We start from the raw sequence: 21,623 nt of genomic DNA, 5'->3' as shown, positions 1-21,623 counted from the left end.
ACTCTGACTTTCCTTGCTAGCTCTAGCCAAGGTAGACACAGATTCTTTTAGTACACTCTTAATTACTCATATTAATTCACAGATCATACCGTAAACACTATATATAAAGGTGTGTGTGTCTTGGGCAGGGATTGAAGTTATTACAAATGATTCTAAAGGCTTGCAAGACTGTAAAAAAGTTCAAGAGGTTTCAGAAGTCTAAAGAAACTGGGAAACCAATAGAAATGTTAGAAAATAAGTCTAAACTGATAAAATAAAGAGAAGAGTTGGGGTCTGTTCTTTAGAAGTCAGGCTTGGGGTCAGAAATGAGCTTCAGGAGTGAGATGCTGCCAAAGCAGGATCTAGTCCTGGAGAGTGAATGGTTTATGAACAGCAGGTAGAACAGGACAAACAAACAGGTAGTCAGATGACAGACTGGTAGAAATTTCATTACAGTCATTTCAGTATCAGTTGAGCCTCTACTGATCAGTGCCCTTTTCTTGCTCTGGCGTGTCTCATGAATAAGTTCTTGGGATGATTTTGCTTGTAATGATTTTAATATATCCATGTATTTTACACTCCTGATTTACTCCAATAAATTTATAACATGAATTGCTATTTCCTGGTATATATCCTTTATCAGTCTGTCCTGTGTGTGTAGTGCCACAAAGGTGGTGCTGTTCATACGCCACTAGGAACACAATCATCTTCCAGTATAAATGTGTAGTCTTTCAGTACAAGGAATAGCCTGAAAAAAGCAATGTTTCACAAAACCTAAGTAACTTATGGCAGGCACAAAGTGATCTCAGTGAAATAGCATTTACTAAACCTCCACTATGTATAATGCAATATGTTAAGGTTTTATTTATATTATAGCTTGAAGCCTTAGAGCAATTTGTGACAGTATCATCACCACCACCACCACCACCACCACCACCACCATCATTATTGCTATCAGCAGCAGCAAAAACAAGATCATCATTTCCCTTTTTTGTATATTTTATTTATTTATTTATTTATTTATTTATTTATTTATTTATTTATTTATTCATTGCTTATTCAATTTATAGCCCGCTCACTGGCCCCCTTCCAGTCCCCTTTCCCACAATCATTCCTCTATCTCCCCTTCCCTTCTCTGAGCAGGTACCCTACCACAGGTATCCTTTCACAGTGGCATTTCAAGTCTCTGAGTGGCTAGGTGCTTTGTCTCCCACTGAAGCCAGACAAGACAGCCCAGCTAGTAGAACAAATATATCCCAGAACAGGCAACTGCTTTTAGGACAGCCTCCATTCCAGGTGTTTGGGACCCACACGAAGGCCAAGCTGCATATCTGCTACTTATGTGGGAGGCCTAGGTTCAGCTCATATAACTTCTTTTCTTGATGGTTCAGACTCTGAGAGCCCCATGTATCTAGGTTAGTTAACTCTGTAGGTATTCCTGTGGAGTTCCTGTCCTCTCATATTAAGGCTAAACAAGGCAACCTAGTAGAAGGAAAATGATTTCAAAAGTGGGGAAAAAGAGTCAGAGACAGTCCCCATTCCTACTGTTTGGAGTCCCACAAAAAGAACAATCTACACAACTATAACATATATGCAAAGGGCTTATATCAGATTGTAATTTCAGTCCCTGTGAGTCCCTACAAGTCCAAGTAACATGTCATATTTGATTGATTGACTTAGGAGGTCTGCTCTTTTCTGTAGGGAAATAGAAAGGGTTAAATTGGTTAAAGAGAGGAGGTTGGGGAGAGGGACTGGGGGGAGAAGAGAGAAGGGAAGTGTGCTCAGGATGTAATATTTGAGAGGATACTGAGAAAGGAGAGAGAGAGAGAGAGAGAGAGAGAGAGAGAGAGAGAGAGAGAGAGAGAGAGAGAGATCTCAAAGACCAACATCACAGCTTTCAGGAAGCCATGTGTGAGTTTAATTTTGTATGTGTCTCCAAATCTAGAGTTATAAAGCCTTTAGCTAAGTTGAGTGCACTATGATGGCGTGCACAAAAACCCTTAGGTGTCCCAAAGTTAGTTAAAAGGACTGCATAGTGCAAGAAAAGGAAGAGGTAAAGGAAATGAATCAAGAGCAAAAGCCAAAGTGAACCAACAAAAAGACAGGTCATGTTGAAACCTTGACTTAAATTTTATCACAGTACATCACTGAGAACCTGTACATTTTAAGTTTTCCAGTCAGTTTTGTCTAACCACTCCAGAGGCAACAGACCAGTTTTTGTGGCCAGAGCTGCCATAAAAGATTTGTGGAACTTGGGCTTTGTTTAGAACACCTTAGTTTCACAACATTTATTTATGTTTTTATATGTTTTAAGTCAGTTCTGCAGCAATTTGGCAGCTGATCCCTCTTTCTGAAGCTGGCATTTGTAAGAACTTGTTGAAGATGTAGAGAAAGAGGAACACCCCTCCATTGCTGGTGGGATTGCAAGCTGAAACAATCACTCAGGAAATCAGTCTGGAGGTTCCTCAGAAAACTGGTCATGGTACTACTTGAGGACCCAGCTATACCACTTCTGGGCATATACCCAAAAGATGTACCAACATATAACAAGGACACATGTTCCACTATGTTCATAGCAGCCTTATTTATAATAACCAGAAGCTGGAAAGAACCCAGATGTCCTTCAGCAGAGGAATGGATACAGAAAATGTGGTACATTTTCACAATGGAGTACTACTACCAGCTATTAAAAACAATGAAATTCTTAGGCAAATGGATGGAATTAGAAAATAGCATCTTGAGCAAAGTAACCCAGTCACAAAAGAACATATATGTTATGCACTCACTGATAAGTGGATATTAACCCAAAAGTTCGGAATACCCAAGATACAATTCACAGACCACATGAAGCTCAAAAAGAAGGAAGACAAAAGTGTGGATGCTTCAGTCCTTCTTAGAAGGGGGAACAAAATACAGGAAGAAATGAGACAAAGTATAGAGCAGAGACTGAAGGAAAAGCCATATAGAGACTGCCTGACCTGGGGATCCATCCTATATACAGACACCAAACCCAGAAACTGCTGTGGATGCCAAGAAATGCTTGCTGACAGGAGCCTGATATAGCTGTCTCCTGAGAGACTCTTTCAGAGCCTGACAAATAAGAGAAGGGGATGCTCACAATCCATCATTGGACTGAGAAGGTCCCCAATAAAGGAGTTAGAGAAGGACTGAAAGAGCTGAAGAGGTTTGCTATCCTATAGGAAGAACAATAGTATCAACCAACTAGAACCCCCAGAGCTCCCAGGAACTAAAGAACCAAGCAAAGAGTACACATGGAATGACCCATGGCTCCAGCCTGATATGTAGCAGAAGATGGACTGCACATCAATGGGAGGAGAGGCCCTTGTTCCTGTTAAGGCTCAATGCCTCAGTGTAGGGGAATGCCAGGGTGGGGAGGCAGAAGTTTGGGGGACACCCTCATAGAAGGAGGGGAGGGGGGAATGTGATAGGGGTTTCTGGAGGAGGAAACATGGAAAGGGGATAACATTTGAAATGTTAATAAATAAAAATATCCAATAAAAAACTTGTCATAGAACTCAGGCCTTAATACAACAGTTTAGTTTAGAAATCCATTGCTATTGATCTTTGGTTTAACAAAAATTTGGTGCCATAGAAATTCACATTAAGAAGTCCTAGTTAAATCCAAGCATCATGCAAAGTGTTTTGTGCTTTATCTCAAGGACTATTCATTGCCATCCTATTATAAAAGCACCATTGTTTTCAAATTTTAAAATGGGAACATTATAGCTTTGGTTAATTTGTCCAAGGACACCTAACTACTTAATAGGGAATTAAACTCACATAGATGTAGAACAATTATGAGTTACTTTAAGAATCTGATAATAGGGAAAATGTTATAGAGGAATATAAAAGAATATATTTATATATCAGAAAACATTTCATTATTGAAAAAATACTGAAAGACTGCTGAATGTCTATTAAGTGTCAGCTACTGAGGTGATGACAGAGAGCAGGATGTTGAGCTAAAAATACTGCTGCTCACCATGAGTGAGGACTGCACATTCCCAATGGAATGATGAAGAGCAAATAGGAAAACTAAACAAACTCTGAGGAAACATGGAAAACACAGGGATGGAATTCAAATTTAACCCAACACAGAAAATGTCTAGGCAGAATCCCAAAAGACATGGTAAATGATGGAAGATTAATGTTAAGGGGAAATATGTTCTATGTAAAAGAATGTGAAAACAAATACAAGACAAAGAGGCCTCATTCTCAGAAGCAGGGATGGTTGAGGGAGGAATCAGCTCAGAAAGGGCTGAGACTTATACTTTGAATGTCACAGGAAAATGAGCTATTTGAGAAAGACCACTCAAGCTGCTAAAGAATGTGGAAAACATCAAACTAAATGGTGAGAACCTGGAAGCCATTCCACTAAAATCAGGGACTAGACAAGGCTGCCCACTTTCTCCCTACCTATTCAACATTGTACTTTAAGTCCTAGCCAGAGCAATTAGACAACAAAAGGCGATCAAGGGGATACAAATTGGAAAGGAAGAAATCAAAATATCACTTTTTGCAGATGATATGATAGTATATATAAGTGACCCTAAAAATTCCACCAGAGAACTCCTAAACCTGATAAACAGCTTCAATGAAGTAGCTGGATATAAAATTAACTCAAACAAGTCAATGGCCTTTCTGTACACAAAGGATAAACAAGCTGAAATAGAAATTAGGGAAACAACACCCTTCTCAATAGTCACAAATAATATAAAATACCTTGGCGTGACTCTAACTAAGGAAGTGAAAAATCCTTAAAAGAACTTCAAGTATCTGAAGAAAGAAATTAAAGATCTCAGAAGATGGAAAGATCTCCCATGCTCATGGATTGGCAGGATCAATATAGTAAAAATGGCTATCTTGCCAAAAGCAATCTACAGATTCAATGCAATCCCCATCAAAATTCCAAATCAATTCTTCAAAGAATTAGAAAGGTCAATCTGCAAATTCATCTGGAATAACAAAAAATCTAGGATAGCAAAAACTCTCCTCAAGGATAAAAGCACCTCTGGTGCAATCACCATGCCTGACCTAAAGCTGTACTACAGAGCAATAGTGATAAAAAATTGCATGATACTGGTATAGTGAAAGACAAGTAGACCAATGGAATAGAATTGAAGACCCAGAGATGAACCCACACACCTATGGTCACTTGATCTTTGACAAGGGAGCTAAAAACATCCAGGGGAAAAAGGACAGCATTTTCAACAAATGGTGCTGGCACAACTGGCGGTTATCATGTAGAAGAAAGTGAATTGATCCATTCCTATCTCCTTGTACTAAGGTCGAATCTAACTGGATCAAGGAACTCCACATAAAACCAGAGACAGTGAAACTTATAGAGGAGAAAGTGGGGAAAAGCCTCGAAGATACGAGCACAAGGGAAAAATTCCTGAATAGAACAGCAATGGCTTATGCTGTAAGATCGAGAATCGACAAATGGGACCTCATAAAATTGCAAAGCTTCTGTAAGGCAAAAGACACCATTAATAAGACAAAGGCCACTAACAATTGGGAAAGGATCTTTACCTATCCAAATCAGATAGGGGACTAATATCCAATATATATAAAGAACTCAAGAAGGTGGACTCCAGAAAATTCAAATAACCCCATTAAAAAAATGGGTCTCAGAGCTAAGCATAGGATTCTCAGCTGAGGAATACCGAATGGCAGAGAAGCACCTGAAAAAAATGTTCAGCATCCTCAATCATCAGGGAAATGCAAATCAAAACAACCCTGCCACCTCATACCAGCCAGAATGACTAAGATCAAAAATTCAGGTGACAGCAGATGCTGACGAGGTTGTGGAGAAAGAGGAACACTNTTCCATTGTTGGTGGAATTGCAAGCTTGTACAACCACTCTGGAAATCAGTCTGGTGGTTCCTCAAAAAATTGAACATAGTACTACCAGAGCATCCCCCAATACCTCTCCTGGAATATATCCAGAAGATGCTCCAAATGGTAAGAAGGACACATGCTCAACTATGTGCATAGCAGCCTTATTTGTAATAGCCAGCAGCTGGAAATAACCCAGATGCCCCTCAACAGAGGAATGGATACAGAAAATGTGATACATTTACAGAATGGAGTACTTCTCAGCTATTATAAAGAATGAATTTATGAAATTCCTAGGCAAATGGATGGACCTGGAGGGCATCATCCTGAGTGAGGTAACCCAATTACAAAAGAACTCACATGATATGTACTCACTGATAAGTGGATATTAGCCAAGAAACTTAGAATACCCAAGATACAATCTGCAAAACACATGAAACTCAAGAAGAACGAAGACCAAAGTGTGGACACTTTGCTCCTTCTTAGAATTGGGAACAAAACACCCATAGAAGGAATTACAGAGACAAAGATTGGAGCTGAGACGAAAGGAAGGACCATCTAGAGACTGCCATACCCGGGGTTCTATCCCACAATCATCCTCCAAACGCTGACACCATTGCACACACTAGCAAGATGTTGTTGAAAGGACTCTGATACAGCTGTCTTTTGCGAGGCTATGCAGGGGCCTAGCAAACACATAAGTGGAGGATCACAGTCAGCTATTGGATGGAGCTAGAGAAAGTACCCAAGGAGCTGAAGGGGTCTGCAACCCTATAGGTGGAACAACATTAAGAACTAACCAGTACTCACCGGAGCTCGTGTCTCTAGCTGCATATGTATCAGAAGATGACCTAGTAGGCCATCAGTGGAAAGAGAGGCCCATTGGTCTTGCAAACTTTATATGCCTCAGTACAGGGGAACGCCAGAGCCAAGAAGTGGGAGGGAGGAAGGGTTGGGGGGGGGGAGGACTCGGGGGGATTATGTGGTAGCATTGGAAATGTAAATGAAGAAAATACCTAATTAATAAAAAAAAGAATGTGGTAAAAATCGGAAACAATTGAGATTTCAGATAAAGACATTATAAGGAGATTTCACAGTAATGTACAGAAAATATGGCTAAACTTTAACAAAGATGGTGTGTGGGACGTAAAACCATGCCAGGAAGTTTAGTAAGGTAGAGCAGGTGGAGACCTGGGGATTCGATGGGCACACACCCGAGGCTTATGTGCCCCCACACCCCGCTCCCTGCCAGACTCCTGGCTTGGAACACATGCTATGCTTCTCACATAAAAGAAATATGTCCTATGGTCACATAGGCCCAAAGCAGAGTTCTCCGTGCTAATGAAGTACTTAGAGGGCTGGAGGGCTTAGCCAATAAGCTTCTCTTCCCAAACATTCCTCCCTGCAAAAAGTATTTAATCTTAGGTCTACCCTGAGAAGTGGCAATATGGTTTTACAAATCCATTTTCCACCATGACAATAAACTGTTTAGAACCACGGGCTGCTTCGTTTTCACCTAGATCGGCCATGGGGAGCCATAAAGAAGACCTTCACCCACAGTCTAATCTTGCACAGAAAGACTCTTTGTGCTCCCATGTACAACCACCACCAAGCCTGCCTCTGCCAAGATAAGGACAATCATCTATGGGACAAGCCTGAGCTCCCCTTTCCTGCTCCCCTGGCCCTGGGCTAAACACTGTCCCCAGCCCATGGGCCCCTGACTCCATTCTCTGCTCTTCCACAACTTCCTGTGGTACCTGGATGTTCAAGAGTCTAAGAACCCAAAGGCACAGCCTCATCACAGGCCCTGGACACCCAAGCCAGCTCTGTCTTCCTCACACCTTAGACTGAGCTTTCCCACCCCCTAGTGATGTCTCAGCACTTCCATACAGCCAGGTACCTGAAAAAATGTACAAACCTACAATGGTGGACAGTGAATGGTAGAACGAAGAGATTTATCCTTTTCTTTAGTTTTGTACTGCTACTTCTACGGTTGATTTAGTCAGACATTGTCAGTCTGTGAGTCTTTTTTTTTTTTTAACTAAATTAATATGAAGGCTGTTAAAATATATTGAATATATTGTGGAGAGTAAGAATTTTGTAAAATTTTTGTGTGTATGAATCTTCTAAAAGTTCAAACAGTAGCTGCCTTATTGATAATTTAGGGAAGCTTTCTAGCAGCAATTTAAGGAACTTGAACCATAATTATTTGTGTGTTTTATGTATTACTTTCATATTCTAAACTGTTTTAGAAGCAAATTATACATGTGATGCATATAATTAAAATTTGTGAATTGTATACTTGTAAAAACAAGAAATACTAAACTTTGGATGTAGGGCTTAATTATGGATATAAACTGAAAAGATAATTATCTTTTTAGAATACTATGCTATTTATTTTTGATTTAAATAAATTCTACAAAATAGCCTGCCATAATTCACTGACTACAAAGATTATGAGGTAGCATTTAACCATCATTAATGTGTAAGTTTTCATATATATATATTCATATATATATTTTCTCAAACTATATATATATATATATAGTTTGAGAAAATAATCAAGAGATATGAAAGTTAATTTGCAGCAGAGTTTGTGCATCTAAAATAAATCTCATGGGAAGAAAGATGGTTAAATGAGTAAGATATGTGTTGTTCTTGCAGAGAACCTGAGTTTTGCTTCCAGCTTCCACTTTACACCATTCATGGTCACTTGACCAAAAAGAGGTCAAGGGGACCTTCAAGGGGACCAAAAGCCTCTGGCCTCTGATCTACTCATGTACACATACCATCACATCATTCATAAATGATTAATATTCAAATAAATATTTTAATTAATTAATTTACTTAACCCCAAATGCTTTCCCCTTCCATCGCTCCCTCACTGAGCCACTATCCAAAAAACTCAATATTTTTTAAAAAGAGAATCAAGGGTATTGAACAGATGACTATAACGCAGATATTTTTCTAATACTTTCCCTTTGGCTTCTCATCTACACATATTAGAGCTCCTTGACAGGTCAAATCATTAGTAATAATTTATATCTTACTTTTCTTGTTTATTAGATATTTTCTTTACTTATATTTCAGATGTTATTCCCTTTCCTTGTTTCCCCTCTGAAACCCCCTCTCCCCTACCCCCTACCCCTGCTCACCAACCCAACTACTCCCATTTCCTGGCCCTGACATTCCCCTATACTGGGGCATAGAACCTTCACAGGACCAAGGGCCTTTCCTCCCATTGATGACCGATTAGGCCATTCTCTGCTACATATGCAGCTAGTGCAATGAGTCTCACCATGTGTTTTCTTTGGTTGGTGGTTTAGTCCCAGGGAACTCTGGGGTTACTGATTAGTTTATATTGTTGTTCCTCCTATGGGGCTGCAAACCATTTCAGGACCTTGAGTACTTTCTATAGCTCCTTCATTGGGGACCCTGTGGTCTGTCCAATGGATGGCTGTGATCATCCACTTCTGCATTTGTCAGGCACTGGCAGAACCTCTCAAGAGACAGATATATCAGGCTCCTGTCAGCAAGCTCTTGTTAGCAGCCACAATAGTGTCTGGGTTTGGTTGTTGTTTATGGGATGGATCCCCGGGTATGGCAGTCTCTAGATGGTCCATCCTTTTGTCTCAGCTCCAATCTTTGTCTCTGTAACTCCTTCAATGGATATTTTGATCCCCCTCTAAGAAGGATTGAAGTATCCTTACTTTGGTCTTCCTTCTTTTTGAGTTTCATGTGTTTTGCGAATTGTATCTTGACTATCCCAAGCTTCTGGGCTAATATCTACTCATCAGTAAGTGCATATCTTGTGTATTCTTTTGTGATTGGGTTACCTCACTCAGAATGATATACTCCAGATCCATCCATTTGCCTAAGAATTTCACAAATTCATTGTTTTTAATAGCTGAGTAGTATTCCATTGTGTAAATTGGATTATCTGTATCCACTTATCTGTTGAAGAACATCTGGGTTCTTTCCAGCTTCTGGCTTTTATAAATAAGGCTGCTATGAGCATAGTGGAGCATGTGTCCTTATTACATGTTGGATCATCTTCTGGGTATATGCCCAGGAGTGTTATTGCTGAATACTCTGGTAGTACTATGTCCAATTTTCTGAGGTAGCGCAAAACTGATTTCCAACGTGGTTATAACAGCTTGCAATCCCACCAGCAATAGAGAACTTCAGGCTAATTTCCCTTATGAATATTGATGCAAAAATACTCAATAAAATTCTCACAAACCAAATCCAAGAACACATCCAAACAATCATCTATCATGATCAAGTAGGATTCATCCCAGGGATGCAGGGATGGATCAACATATGGAAATCCATCAACGTAATCCACTATATAAACTAACTCAAAGGGGGAAAAAAAAAACCACATGATCATGTCATCAGATTCTGAGAAAGCATTTGACAAAATACAACACCTATTCATGTTAAAAGTCTTAGAAAGATCAGGAATTCAAGGCCCATACCTAAACATAGTAAAAGAAATATACAGCAAACCAATAACCAACATCAAACTAAGTGAAGAGAAACTTGAAGCAATCCTGCTAAAATCAGAAAGTAGACAAGGCTGTCCACTCTTTCCATACCTATTCATATAGTACTCGAAATCCTAGACAACAAAAGGAGGTAAAAGGGATACAAATTGAAATGAAAAAGTCAAAACATCACTATTTGCAGATAATGTGATAGTATGAGTAGCTGGATATAAAATTAACTCAAACAAATCAGTGGCCTTTCTCTACACAAAGGACAAACAGGCTGAGAAAGAAATTAGGGAAACAACACCCTTCACAATAGTCACAAATAATATAAGGTACCTTGGTTTGGCTCTAAGGAAGTGAAAGATCTGTATAAGTACATCAAGTCTCTAAAGAAAGAATTTGAAGAAGATCTCAGAAGATGGAAAGATCTCCCATACTCATGGATTGGCAGCATTAATATAGTAAAAATGTCCATCTTGCCAAAAGCAATATACAGATTCAATGCAATCCCAATCAAAATTTTATCTTAATTTTCACTTCATTATGCTTCATGCTTTTTCCCTAAATCACTTAAGATTAATTTAGTATGTTATAATATAACAAAGAATATCAATAAAATTTGGACACAAGTACATGTTGGTGAAAAACATGTTTTCTACTCATGTTAAGCTATGGTCAGGAGTTGACTTTAATATTTTCTGCTTCTTGAATCCTGAATGATTAACCTTTCTTTTCTGTTTTTTTTTTCCATTTTCAGTTAATATTTTAGCTCACAGTTTCAAGTAAAATATAACCTTCATTGGAGAAGAGCCAAGTGAAGCAGGAGAATAACACTAACCTGGAAGTCAGGAAGCAGAGAGTTCACATTCCAACTACACAGAAACAACAAAAAGAGAAAAGGAGCTATAAAACATCACCACACTCCCCAGTGATGGACATCCTGCTGCAAGCTTCCATTTCTTAAAGGTTATATAATTTTCCCAAACAAGACTAAAGAATGGATATAAATAATGTGGTTCACTCACACAATGGAATACTACTGAGACCAATGACATCATGAAATTTGCACACAAATGGATGGAACTAAAAAAGATTATTCTAAGTGAGATAATCCAGACCCAGAAAGACAAACATGGTGTGTTCTCACGTATAAGTGGATATTAATTATAAAGTACAGAATAACCAAGCTCCAAACCATAAACCCAAAGAAGTTATGTTGCAAGGAGGGTCCAAGATGGGATTTGTGAATCTCACTGAGAAAGGAAAAACATTAGATATTGGAAATGGAGAGAAGGAGGGGTATGGCTGTGAACAGGAGTGATGAGGTAGGAATAGAGTGAAGGGAAAGAGTATGAAGACACCTGGATTGCAGGAAAGGGAATCTCTGGGACAAGCTAAGACAATGGAAACTCCTAGGATTCTAAAAGGGTAACCATAACTGATACTCCAAGAAATGGAAGATAAGAAACTGAAACAGCCACCTACCAGGTAAGACTTCCAATGGAGGAATTGGGACACCAACCCAGCCACAAAATCCACAATTTGTCCTGAGAACAAGATGTGCAAGGATAAAAATGGAGCACAAATTGAGACAGGGGGCCAACTAATCACTGGCCCAGCTTAAGAGATATGCCACAAGAGGGAGCCCACCCCTGACACTATTCATGATATCCTGCTATAGTGCCTAACATAATTGTCATTTGAGAGGCTTCATCCAGTAAATGATGGAAACTGATGCAAATACCTACAGTCAAACACTAAATGGAGCTTAGGCAATCTTGTAGAAGAAGGGGATGAAGGACATCACAAGGAAACCTACAGAATTAACTAACTTGGGCCCGTGGGGGCTTATAGAGACTCAACTGCCAACCAGAAAGCATGCATGAAACAGACAGAGGCCCTCTGAACATATGTAACAGTTGTGCAGCTTTGCCTTCTTGTGGGACTCCTAAAGAAGGAGCAGAGTTTGTCTCTGCCTACATTGTCTGCCATTGGATCCCGGTCCCCTCACTGAGATGTCTTGTCTAGACTCAATAGAGGAAGATGTGCCTAGTCTTACAGGAAATTGATATGCCATTGATATTTTATATCTATGGGAAGTGTGTTGAGAGGGGAGAGGAAGGGGAGGGAAAGCTTTGATTGGGATGTTAAGTAAATAAATAACCTAATTTTACAAAAAGAAGTAGAAGGATATTTCTTAAATTTTCCATTGACATTAATGAGAAAAGTTATGCCAAAGTGTATATCAGCCAAAAGCAAAAGACTATATTAGGCAATTTATCATTATCCAACTGAATATCTGAGTAATTGACTGACTAAATCAAAGTGTAAGATTAAGGGCCTAGAGAGAGAACTCAGTGATTAAGAACATTTGCTGCACCTACACAGGATTCATGCTTTGTCCATAACACCACTTTGAAGGGTCGCAACCATCTTTAAATACAGTTTCAGGCCTCGGCATGCTCCAGTATGTACATAGTGTACAAATTCATGCAAGCCTGCAGGCCTGCAAACTTACACACACACACACACACACACACATACACACAATCATTTAAGTGTGTGTGTGTTTAAATGTTGAATAATTTTTAGGCAAAACAAAAATATATTTCTCAGTATTTGGCAACAACACTCAGTCCTAAATGGGATATTTTCACGAAATCTCTCCCCTCAGAACTCAGGGAACCCTGAAGAAGAGAAGGCAGAAGGAGTGTAAGAAGAACCAATCCAACATTATTAATGATACTGTTATGAGGCAGAAGCTTAGCACTAACTGTCCTCTGAGAGGCTCCACCCAGCAGACAATGGAAAGAAGTGCAGAGATTCTCAATCAAGCGTTAGAACGAGCTCAGGGAGTCTTATGGAAGAGTTGGAGGAAGGATTGATAAACCCAAAGTAGATAAGGACTCTACAGAGTCAACCAATCTTGACTGTTGGGGGCTCCCAGAAATTGAAGCACCAAAGAACAACTATGGGCTGGACCTAGGCTCCACATTCATATGTAGCAAATGTGCAGCTTGGTTTTCATGAGAGTCTCCCAAAAACAAGAGCAGAGACTTTTCCTGAATCTGTTGCCTGTCTGCCTGTGGATTCCAGTCCCCCCTAACTGGGCAGCCTTGCCTGGTGTCAGGGAGAGAGGATGTGCCTAGTCCTGCAGTGACTTCATATGTGTATAGACAGGACTCAGAGGAGTCTACCCCTACTCAGAGGAGAAGGGGAGGAAGAAGTGGGGGGAAGCCCTGTGTGAGAGGGTACAGCAAGGAGGAGGCTAATATTGGGATGTAAAGTGAATATTTACACTTAAAGAGAGATGGGGATGGGAGATAAGTGCCAGAGGGGATGGAGGGCACCAAGAACACAAGCCCTAAAAATTCAATGTGATCAAAGCTCATATGAACTCACATGACTCAGCATGGATGACTCTGCCTCAGATATTTTACATAAATATTATGATTCCAGTTTAGTGTTTTTATGGGATTTCTGACTTCAAACAAGTGGGTCTTTTACTCTTGTGCCTTCTCTAAGGTCTTTTTTTTCCTTTTTTTTTTCTTTTTGTTTGTTTGTTTAGTTGTTTGTTTGATTTTTTCCAATATGATATATTGGTTTCACCTTATCTATTATATTTTATTTTATTATATGTTATTTGTGTATGTTCTAATAAGAGACAGAAAGGAATGGATCTGGATTGGAGGAGGGATGGAGAGGAGAGGGGAGGAGTAGCGGAGGGGAACAGCCATCATGATACATTTCTTTAGGAAAAAATAATCTGTTTTCAATTAAAAATAAATAAAAACAGGAAAGATGAAGAAGAATGCTAATCTGGAGCATATTCTCCTTGGAAGCAGAGCAACTTGAAAGCCTGTCTCTAACGCTCATAGATATCATCAATGCCAGGACAAAAGACTATTACTAGACAGAATAAGATACAATATCCTTTAAAAATATTCTAAGAGGAAACCATGAAACAAGTCCCAATGTCAGTCTCTCTACACGTAGGTAATGGAATTAGCTTATGGCCTGAGTTTGAATTTATATAATATGTACAGAGGCTTGAATAACATAAGCATTTTTATTTTTATATGAATGCATTTCTAAATTAAAGTTTGAAGATTTTTACACTTTATATCATCATGGTAAGATAATATATTTCTACACAATTTTTGTAAGCATTTATAAGATGTCAACTATGTATTAAGCTCTGAATTACTTCCTGAGGAAAAAAAAGTGGTGTAAAGTATAAAAAAAAAAAAGAAAGAAAGAAAGAAAGAAAAAAGACCACTGTCCTTCAGGCTGCACATGGCTATACTGGAGACAGATGAGTATAAAGAGCTGGAAACCCACGCTTCTCGCCCCCACAACTGATGTTAAATAAGACATAGAAGACAAGCCACAGCAGCTTGAGATACACAGCCTGTGTACTGACAAACGAGATGTGGGAGAAGACAGTGGGAAGGGCAGAAGCCTTGTCGGCCATGCAAAGACATTTAGATTTTATTCTGTATTCAGTAAAAGAGGGTTTGAAGCCTTTTAAGTAGAAATGAGTGTTACATGTTTTAAATTGCTTAAATGTCATGATAGAGCCTAGAAAAATTAAAAGTAGAAGCACGGAGAAACGAAAATGTGTGGTGAGCACCACAGGCTGCAGATCTGAGTGGAATAACAGTAAGGAAATGGAAAAAGAAATAAAGTTAAGGTGAGACACTTTGCCCCTTCTTAGAATTGGGAAAAAAATACCCATGGAAGGAGTTACAGAGACAAAGTTTAGAGCTGAGAGGAAAGGGTGGACCATCTAGAGACTGCCATATTGGGGGATCCATCCCATAATCAGCCTCCAAACGCTGACACCATTGCATACACTAGCAAGATTTTGCTGAAAGGACCTTGACATAGCTGTCTCTTGTGAGACTATGCCTGGGCCTAGCAAACACAGAAGTGGATGCTCACAGTCAGCTATTGGATGGATCACAGGGCCCCCAATGGAGGAGCTAGAGAAAGTACCCAAGGAGTTAAAGGGATCTGCAACCCTATAGGTGGAACAACAATATGAACTAACCAGTACCCCGGAGCTTGTGTCTCTAGCTGCATATGTATCAGAAGATGGCCTAGTTGGCCATCAGTGGAAAGAGAGGCCCATTGGTCTTGCAAACTTTATATGCCTCAATACAAGGGAACACCAGGGCCAAGAAGTGGGAATGGGTGGGTAGGGGAATGGGGGGGGGCATGGGAGACTTTTGGGATAGCATTAGAAATGTAAATGAAGGAAATACCTAATTAAAAAAAGAAATAAAGTTAAAAACTTTTTAATAAAAATTAAACACAAATTCATTCAAATTAAAAAAATTACCCTTTGCAAAACAGTTCTTTATAAATTAGGGAGAGTTTCAGAGTTTAGGAGAATGTTGATGGGAGTGGTCCTTCCATACTATATCTTCCTCATACCCTAACCACTGAAAACAAGCAAGAAAGGCTAGCCACCCTGACAACACTCTGCCTATAAATAAAGTAATCTAAATAATCTAATTCTGAAAGGAGAAATTGAGTTGGATATTGTTGTGGATGGGCCTGGTACTGTTTGTATTTTGATGCTAATTCCGGGTTGAAGACAAGGAGTGAGTCACATACTTAGGTGACTTCTTGTGGACCAATTCCCTAATAAATAAAGGAACCAATTACTGGGAGAGTGGATGGGACTTCCAGGTTTGATGAAGGAAGAGAAGGAGGAGGCGAGGGTTAGGGGCTTTTGGAATGGGGATGGCAGAAGGGCAAAATGTAGCTATTAGAATTTCCCAGTATCATGGTGGATCCTTCAGGATTCACCACTGAGCAGCCATGTTTAATAAGGCTTACAAGATTGGGTTTTAGTTGTTGCTTCCAGAGATTGAGTTACCATTGTTTCTGAGCTAAGTTTGTGTGGTGTTCTTCATCTCACAATGATTTGACTGAGTTCCAGAGAGAAAGGTACGGTGGCAAAGCATGGGTCTGCTTGAGGTGCACCACAAAAGCCATGGGGCCTCTGAAGCATGGGGCTGGCATGGTAATGATGCACCAATGGGAACCTAGTGAGCTGGATGGAGAGTCTGTGAAGTTTTGAGTCGTGGTCTCCACCAGATAAAAACAGGTTGGCCATTGCCCACCAGTGTATGACTGGCCAGGCCGCCAGGGAACATGCCAGTTCTGTTTTTAATACTTCTCACAACAGAATATTATTCACATATCTGTAATTTTAGGATACAAGAAGAAGGATGATCACAAGCTCAAGGCCAGTCTGAGTTATATACTGGGAACTATGACCCTAAAAACAACCAAAAAGTTAAAAATCTGGAAAAAGATAGAGAAAGAGAGAGGGAGAGGGACAGATGGATAATAGAGAGACCACTGAGCCCGTCATTCCAAAAAAATGTCCTTGTCAAACATGAAGACCTGAAGTGGATCCCCAGAACCTAGATTAAGAAATGAGCCATCACGGCACTTGACTATAATCTTACAACTCAGGAAATAGAGGAACTGGGCAGTGGTGGTGAATGTCTTTAATCCCAGAACTTGGGAGGCAAAGCTAGGCAGATTTCTGAGTTCCAGGCCAGCCTGGTATACAGAGTGAGTTCCAGGACAGCAACAGAGAAACCCTGTCTCGAATAATCAAAAGAAAAAGGAAAAAAAAAGGGGGAGGATAGAGGCAAGAGGATCTCTATAGATTCAACGCCTATGTGGTCCACATAGTGAGCTTCATGTCAACCAAGACTATATAGAGAGACCCTATGTCAAAACAAATTAAAACCATAAAAATGAAAATAATAAACGTGAAAAACAAACCATGCTGAAGGACTCAACAGTCCACTCCACATGGACTTGCTCAGCCATTTTTGTCTATTAGCAACAGCTATTAATAAAATGGGAACAACATAAATAGCCTTAAACTGATGAATAGATAATGAAATGTGGTATTAATACACAATGGAATACTATTGAGCTGTAATGAAAAATGAAATCATGAAATTTGCATTGAAACAGAACTAGAAAAGATCATGTCAATTGAGGTAACAAATGTTACAATGCTTTCTTTTAACTGCTGTTCCTAGGTCCAAGTCTCCAGATGTGAACATATAATCTAGAGTAACTACAAAACCCAGGAAGGAAAAAATTGGCTGTTTCTCTCTACATATCAATTTTAGAGAAAGATGGCCTGTGATTGAGAGTAATGAAGAGAATGATTGCTTTTTATGTCTCCAATGTACTATAGAGAGAAATGATGTTTAGGAGTGTGTGTGCACGTGTGTGTGTGTGTGTTTGTGTACATGCATGTGTCTGCATGAATACCAACACATGCACAAGTGCTTGCCTGTGTATCTCACAACAATTAATGAAGCTTCCAGTATTGACATGAGTTACATCAAATTGTGCTGTTGACCATAGTAAAGGACAGCAAGGAAAGAAGGTCCTCTAAATGATCAGGAGTGGCACATAGACGAACTCACAGAGACTGAGACAGCATGAAGACAGCATGCATGGTTTGTATCAGATGAGACACTAGAGCTGAAAGCAGAAATGGTCACATGCACCCACCCCTAGCCAGAAACTATCTCTAATTGACAACCACTGGCAAATGAAAAAATTAGTTTACTCCATGTAGTCTCTACTAGGGACACAAACTACTCTTACTTTAATCATATGTTTTAAAATTAATTTATATTTTTCTCTCATTTTATATCCTATAGGTCATTTCCATATATATTATGACCTCCAATTTTGTGATTTTTGTATGATTCCTGATTGTGTGCATGACTATGATTCTACATCTATGCCTTTTCCTTGTGCTTTCTCTTGGGCTCATTTTCCCCCCTGTTTGTTCATTTTTGTCAGATTTTGATGTGGAGTTTTGTGTTTGTTTGTTTGACTGTTTCCTTTGTCTTAACTGTATTGTATTATTATCCCTAAGAGGCCTGTTTGTTTTCCAATGAAAGACAGAAAAAAAGGTAGATCTGGATCAGAAGATACGTGGGGAAGGAGTGGGAGAAGCAAAGGAAGGAGAAACTAATCAGGATATATTATATGAGAAAAATATTCCTAATAAGAGGAAACCAAAACCAAAGTATTATGGTGAGGCAAGTTTTCCGGACATCTGAGACAAATGGCAAACTACAGCTGAGCAGCAATACCAGCGTGAGAGAACGCAGGTGTTCCAGGGTGTGCTGAGGCACAGTATCAAGCAATAAACAAAATGCTCTGGATGCTTAGAAGAAACAGAGGCAGAGCATACCAGGTGTGCAGTAATAGGAGGCCAACTGGCTCTTTCACATCAATTTTAGTGAAAGACAGACTGTTATTGGGGGTGAAATCACAAAGAAAATGATTGCATTTTGGGTCTCTAATGTGCTCCACAGAGAAAGGATGACAGGGAATTTAATGAATACTTCATTTTTATCAAATGCACAAATGAAAGTTGTTAAGTAGTAGTTGCATTTTGTCTTTGGGGCCCAGGAAATAAAAATAATAAGAAAAAACTTTGAAACTTTAAAAACTATTCTCCATATTATCACACACGCACTTTTATGCCAAAGCTCATATGTATATCAAACCTTTTGCATCTGAATAAAAGCAACAGATGCTCCAGTGTCCAGACTTGAGCACTGTGTCCTTTTCTACTCTCTGGGTAAACACACCCATATCAGTGAATGCATGCATGGAGAGATAGTTGAACTGTGAGAATGCTGTTTCTTAGCAACCTAACCATCCCACCCCAGTTAAGACTATCTTTTCACCATTTCTGCTGCACATTTAGCTTGATTGCTCTTTTCCTGTGAACATACAAGAACTATTGCCAGTCTTGCTTTTTCAGGTCAGTTTTTAAAGGTTTTTCTAATTTTCTCAGCTATCTAATTCGTCTTTTACTACAAATGACAAAGAACAAAATGCATGGTCTTCAGTTCTGTATTTCAAATAAATATTTGTTCTTATAGGTGAAAGCATCAGAGCACAAGAAAGCCAACAACTCCTTATCATTGTCAATATTTTAAGCCACAGAAAGTATTATAAAATATTATTAAATGTATTAAAGTTGGAAAAAAATGAACAACAACCTCCTAAACTGTTAGTGTTGAAATAAAATATTAAAAAATATATTATCGAAAAGCAAACTTTAAAACATAAGTCAACCTCTAGGAAAGGTTATTTTAATTTTCAATTTGACTATTTACAAAGCATCAAGATAGGAAAGATAGCCCAAATATAAAAATATTAAACTATGACATGATTTTATCTTTTGACACTGGTATTAATAAAAGAGCTAATTCACCTCAAGCCTACAATGGGCAAGAAGCACAACTAAAAAGCATGTAGAAGATGGAATATTGTTTGGTTCATAACTCTCACGTGACTATCAGCTTCTGAAGTGATGATTTATCTAAGGCTTCCATTAATTCTGAATTTCTGTTAATCCATAACACAGTAAATACTAATAATGAAACTTCCTTAATTTACTTTAGAGGAAACATAATTTAAATATGTTTGTCTTGTCTGACATAAATATTTCTATTAGTGAGTGTATTTGTGGGCATTTTATGACAAAATTGAATAAATTTCAAATTTAGGTTAGGTACATGGAAGGGAAAAATATATGATATGGTTTCCTTTAATATTGTATCTTATTTTAAGACTCGAGCTTGCTAAAGTTACAGACAATTCCGATTCTAAGATTCAATGTTGAGTAGAAAAGTTTTTTAGGAATTTTGTCTGATTATAAGACATATAATATTTATTTTATTAAGTCAAGAATGAAGATTGAGATATGCTAAGTAAGTCACTTCCAGAAACAACTACAGGATATTTAATTAATAATTTGTAGTCTGGCTATTTTTATATGAGCAATATTTTCTCACATGTGAGTGCATAAGGTGAAGACATTTGATTATTAAATAGCCAGCTGAGTAAGTTTCATGAACGACACTGAAGAGGAGAGCAAAGACATGAAAGTAAGGACTCTTAGGTAGGCATTTGTAAATATGGGTACAAGGAAAGAGAATGTTTGCAACATACTCCATTGGATAAAAATTGAAATAAAACAAATAAAATAAAGGTTAAAAGCTTTTAAAAAACTTTCATTGTCTCATGAGTCTTCTAGAATCCTTGAGAAGTTAACCTTGGTACATATACGACAGGCTTTCTCTGTGATATGTCTGATATCTCCTGCATGATGACCACCCCCTCCCACTTTAAGAGCAACAGATATGTGTCTTCTCAACAAGTCTCACATAAACTTCTGCCACTGTCAGTTAGTTATACTTTTATGTGTGTATATATATATACACACACACACACACACACTCACATCTATAGTTGTGATTATGTGTGACTTTTTTTATTATTTAAATATTTCTTTTATTTATAAGACTATAATTGCATATTTTTCCTTCCCTTTCTTTCTTTATTTATTGGATATTTTTTATTTACATTTCACTTATATTAAACAAATAATTTTTAAGATGACAAATTTATACATGTAACATATTAACATATTTCTAAGCAATTGGCATAGAATTTTTTCTTCTGTTTTTGGGTTTTAGTTTTTGTTTTTTTGGTTTTGGGTTTTTTTTTTTTTGGTGGGGAGAGTGACTTATGTCTTCAGTCAGCCCAAGTCATCTACCTACAGTGCTATGGAAAGGGTCATCTTGGTTATAGAGACACAGCTAAGATGTGAGGCTTTCTTCATAAGAGTATGTGACATTTGAATATTAAGACTGGTTTACATGTGAAACACCTATTTCTATCCTTCATTAAATCACCTTGAGGAGTACTAGCCTAGAAGAATCTGGGAATTCTAGACTTAAAAGTGGGAATGTAAAGACATTAATAGCTAAATGAAAACACAGCAAGGGGAGGGGATACAGGAGAAATGAGAACTCAAGTTGATCAGCTATAGTAACCCTGGAAAGCTAGGAAAAACAGGTATGCCTGCTACAAGGCAGACAGTAATATAGGAGATAATATTTGTATTCATATGAGTGAAAAGCTACATGCTGGAGCAGGTGTTCCATGCCTACCCATTGCCAACATAGAGCTATGCTTATTTTGCTTCAGTACAGTGGCAGATTACAGGTAAATTTGAGTTAAATAGATTACAAGGTCCCATACACTGATGAGGAGATACATTGATAAGAAGCTGGAGAAGCCTTAGTTAAAGGGAAAGGGACATGGCCCAACCACATTCTTTATAATGGATAAGGTAGTGGTAGTTGTTATTCGGGGAAGCACCTCTACCAGCTAGTGAATATATATACATATATATATATATATAT

The sequence above is a fragment of the Mus caroli genome, chromosome 15 (genome assembly GCF_900094665.2).
Source record: "Mus caroli chromosome 15, CAROLI_EIJ_v1.1, whole genome shotgun sequence".
NCBI lineage: Eukaryota > Metazoa > Chordata > Mammalia > Rodentia > Muridae > Mus > Mus caroli.
Note: the sequence above shows the minus strand (reverse complement) of the source record.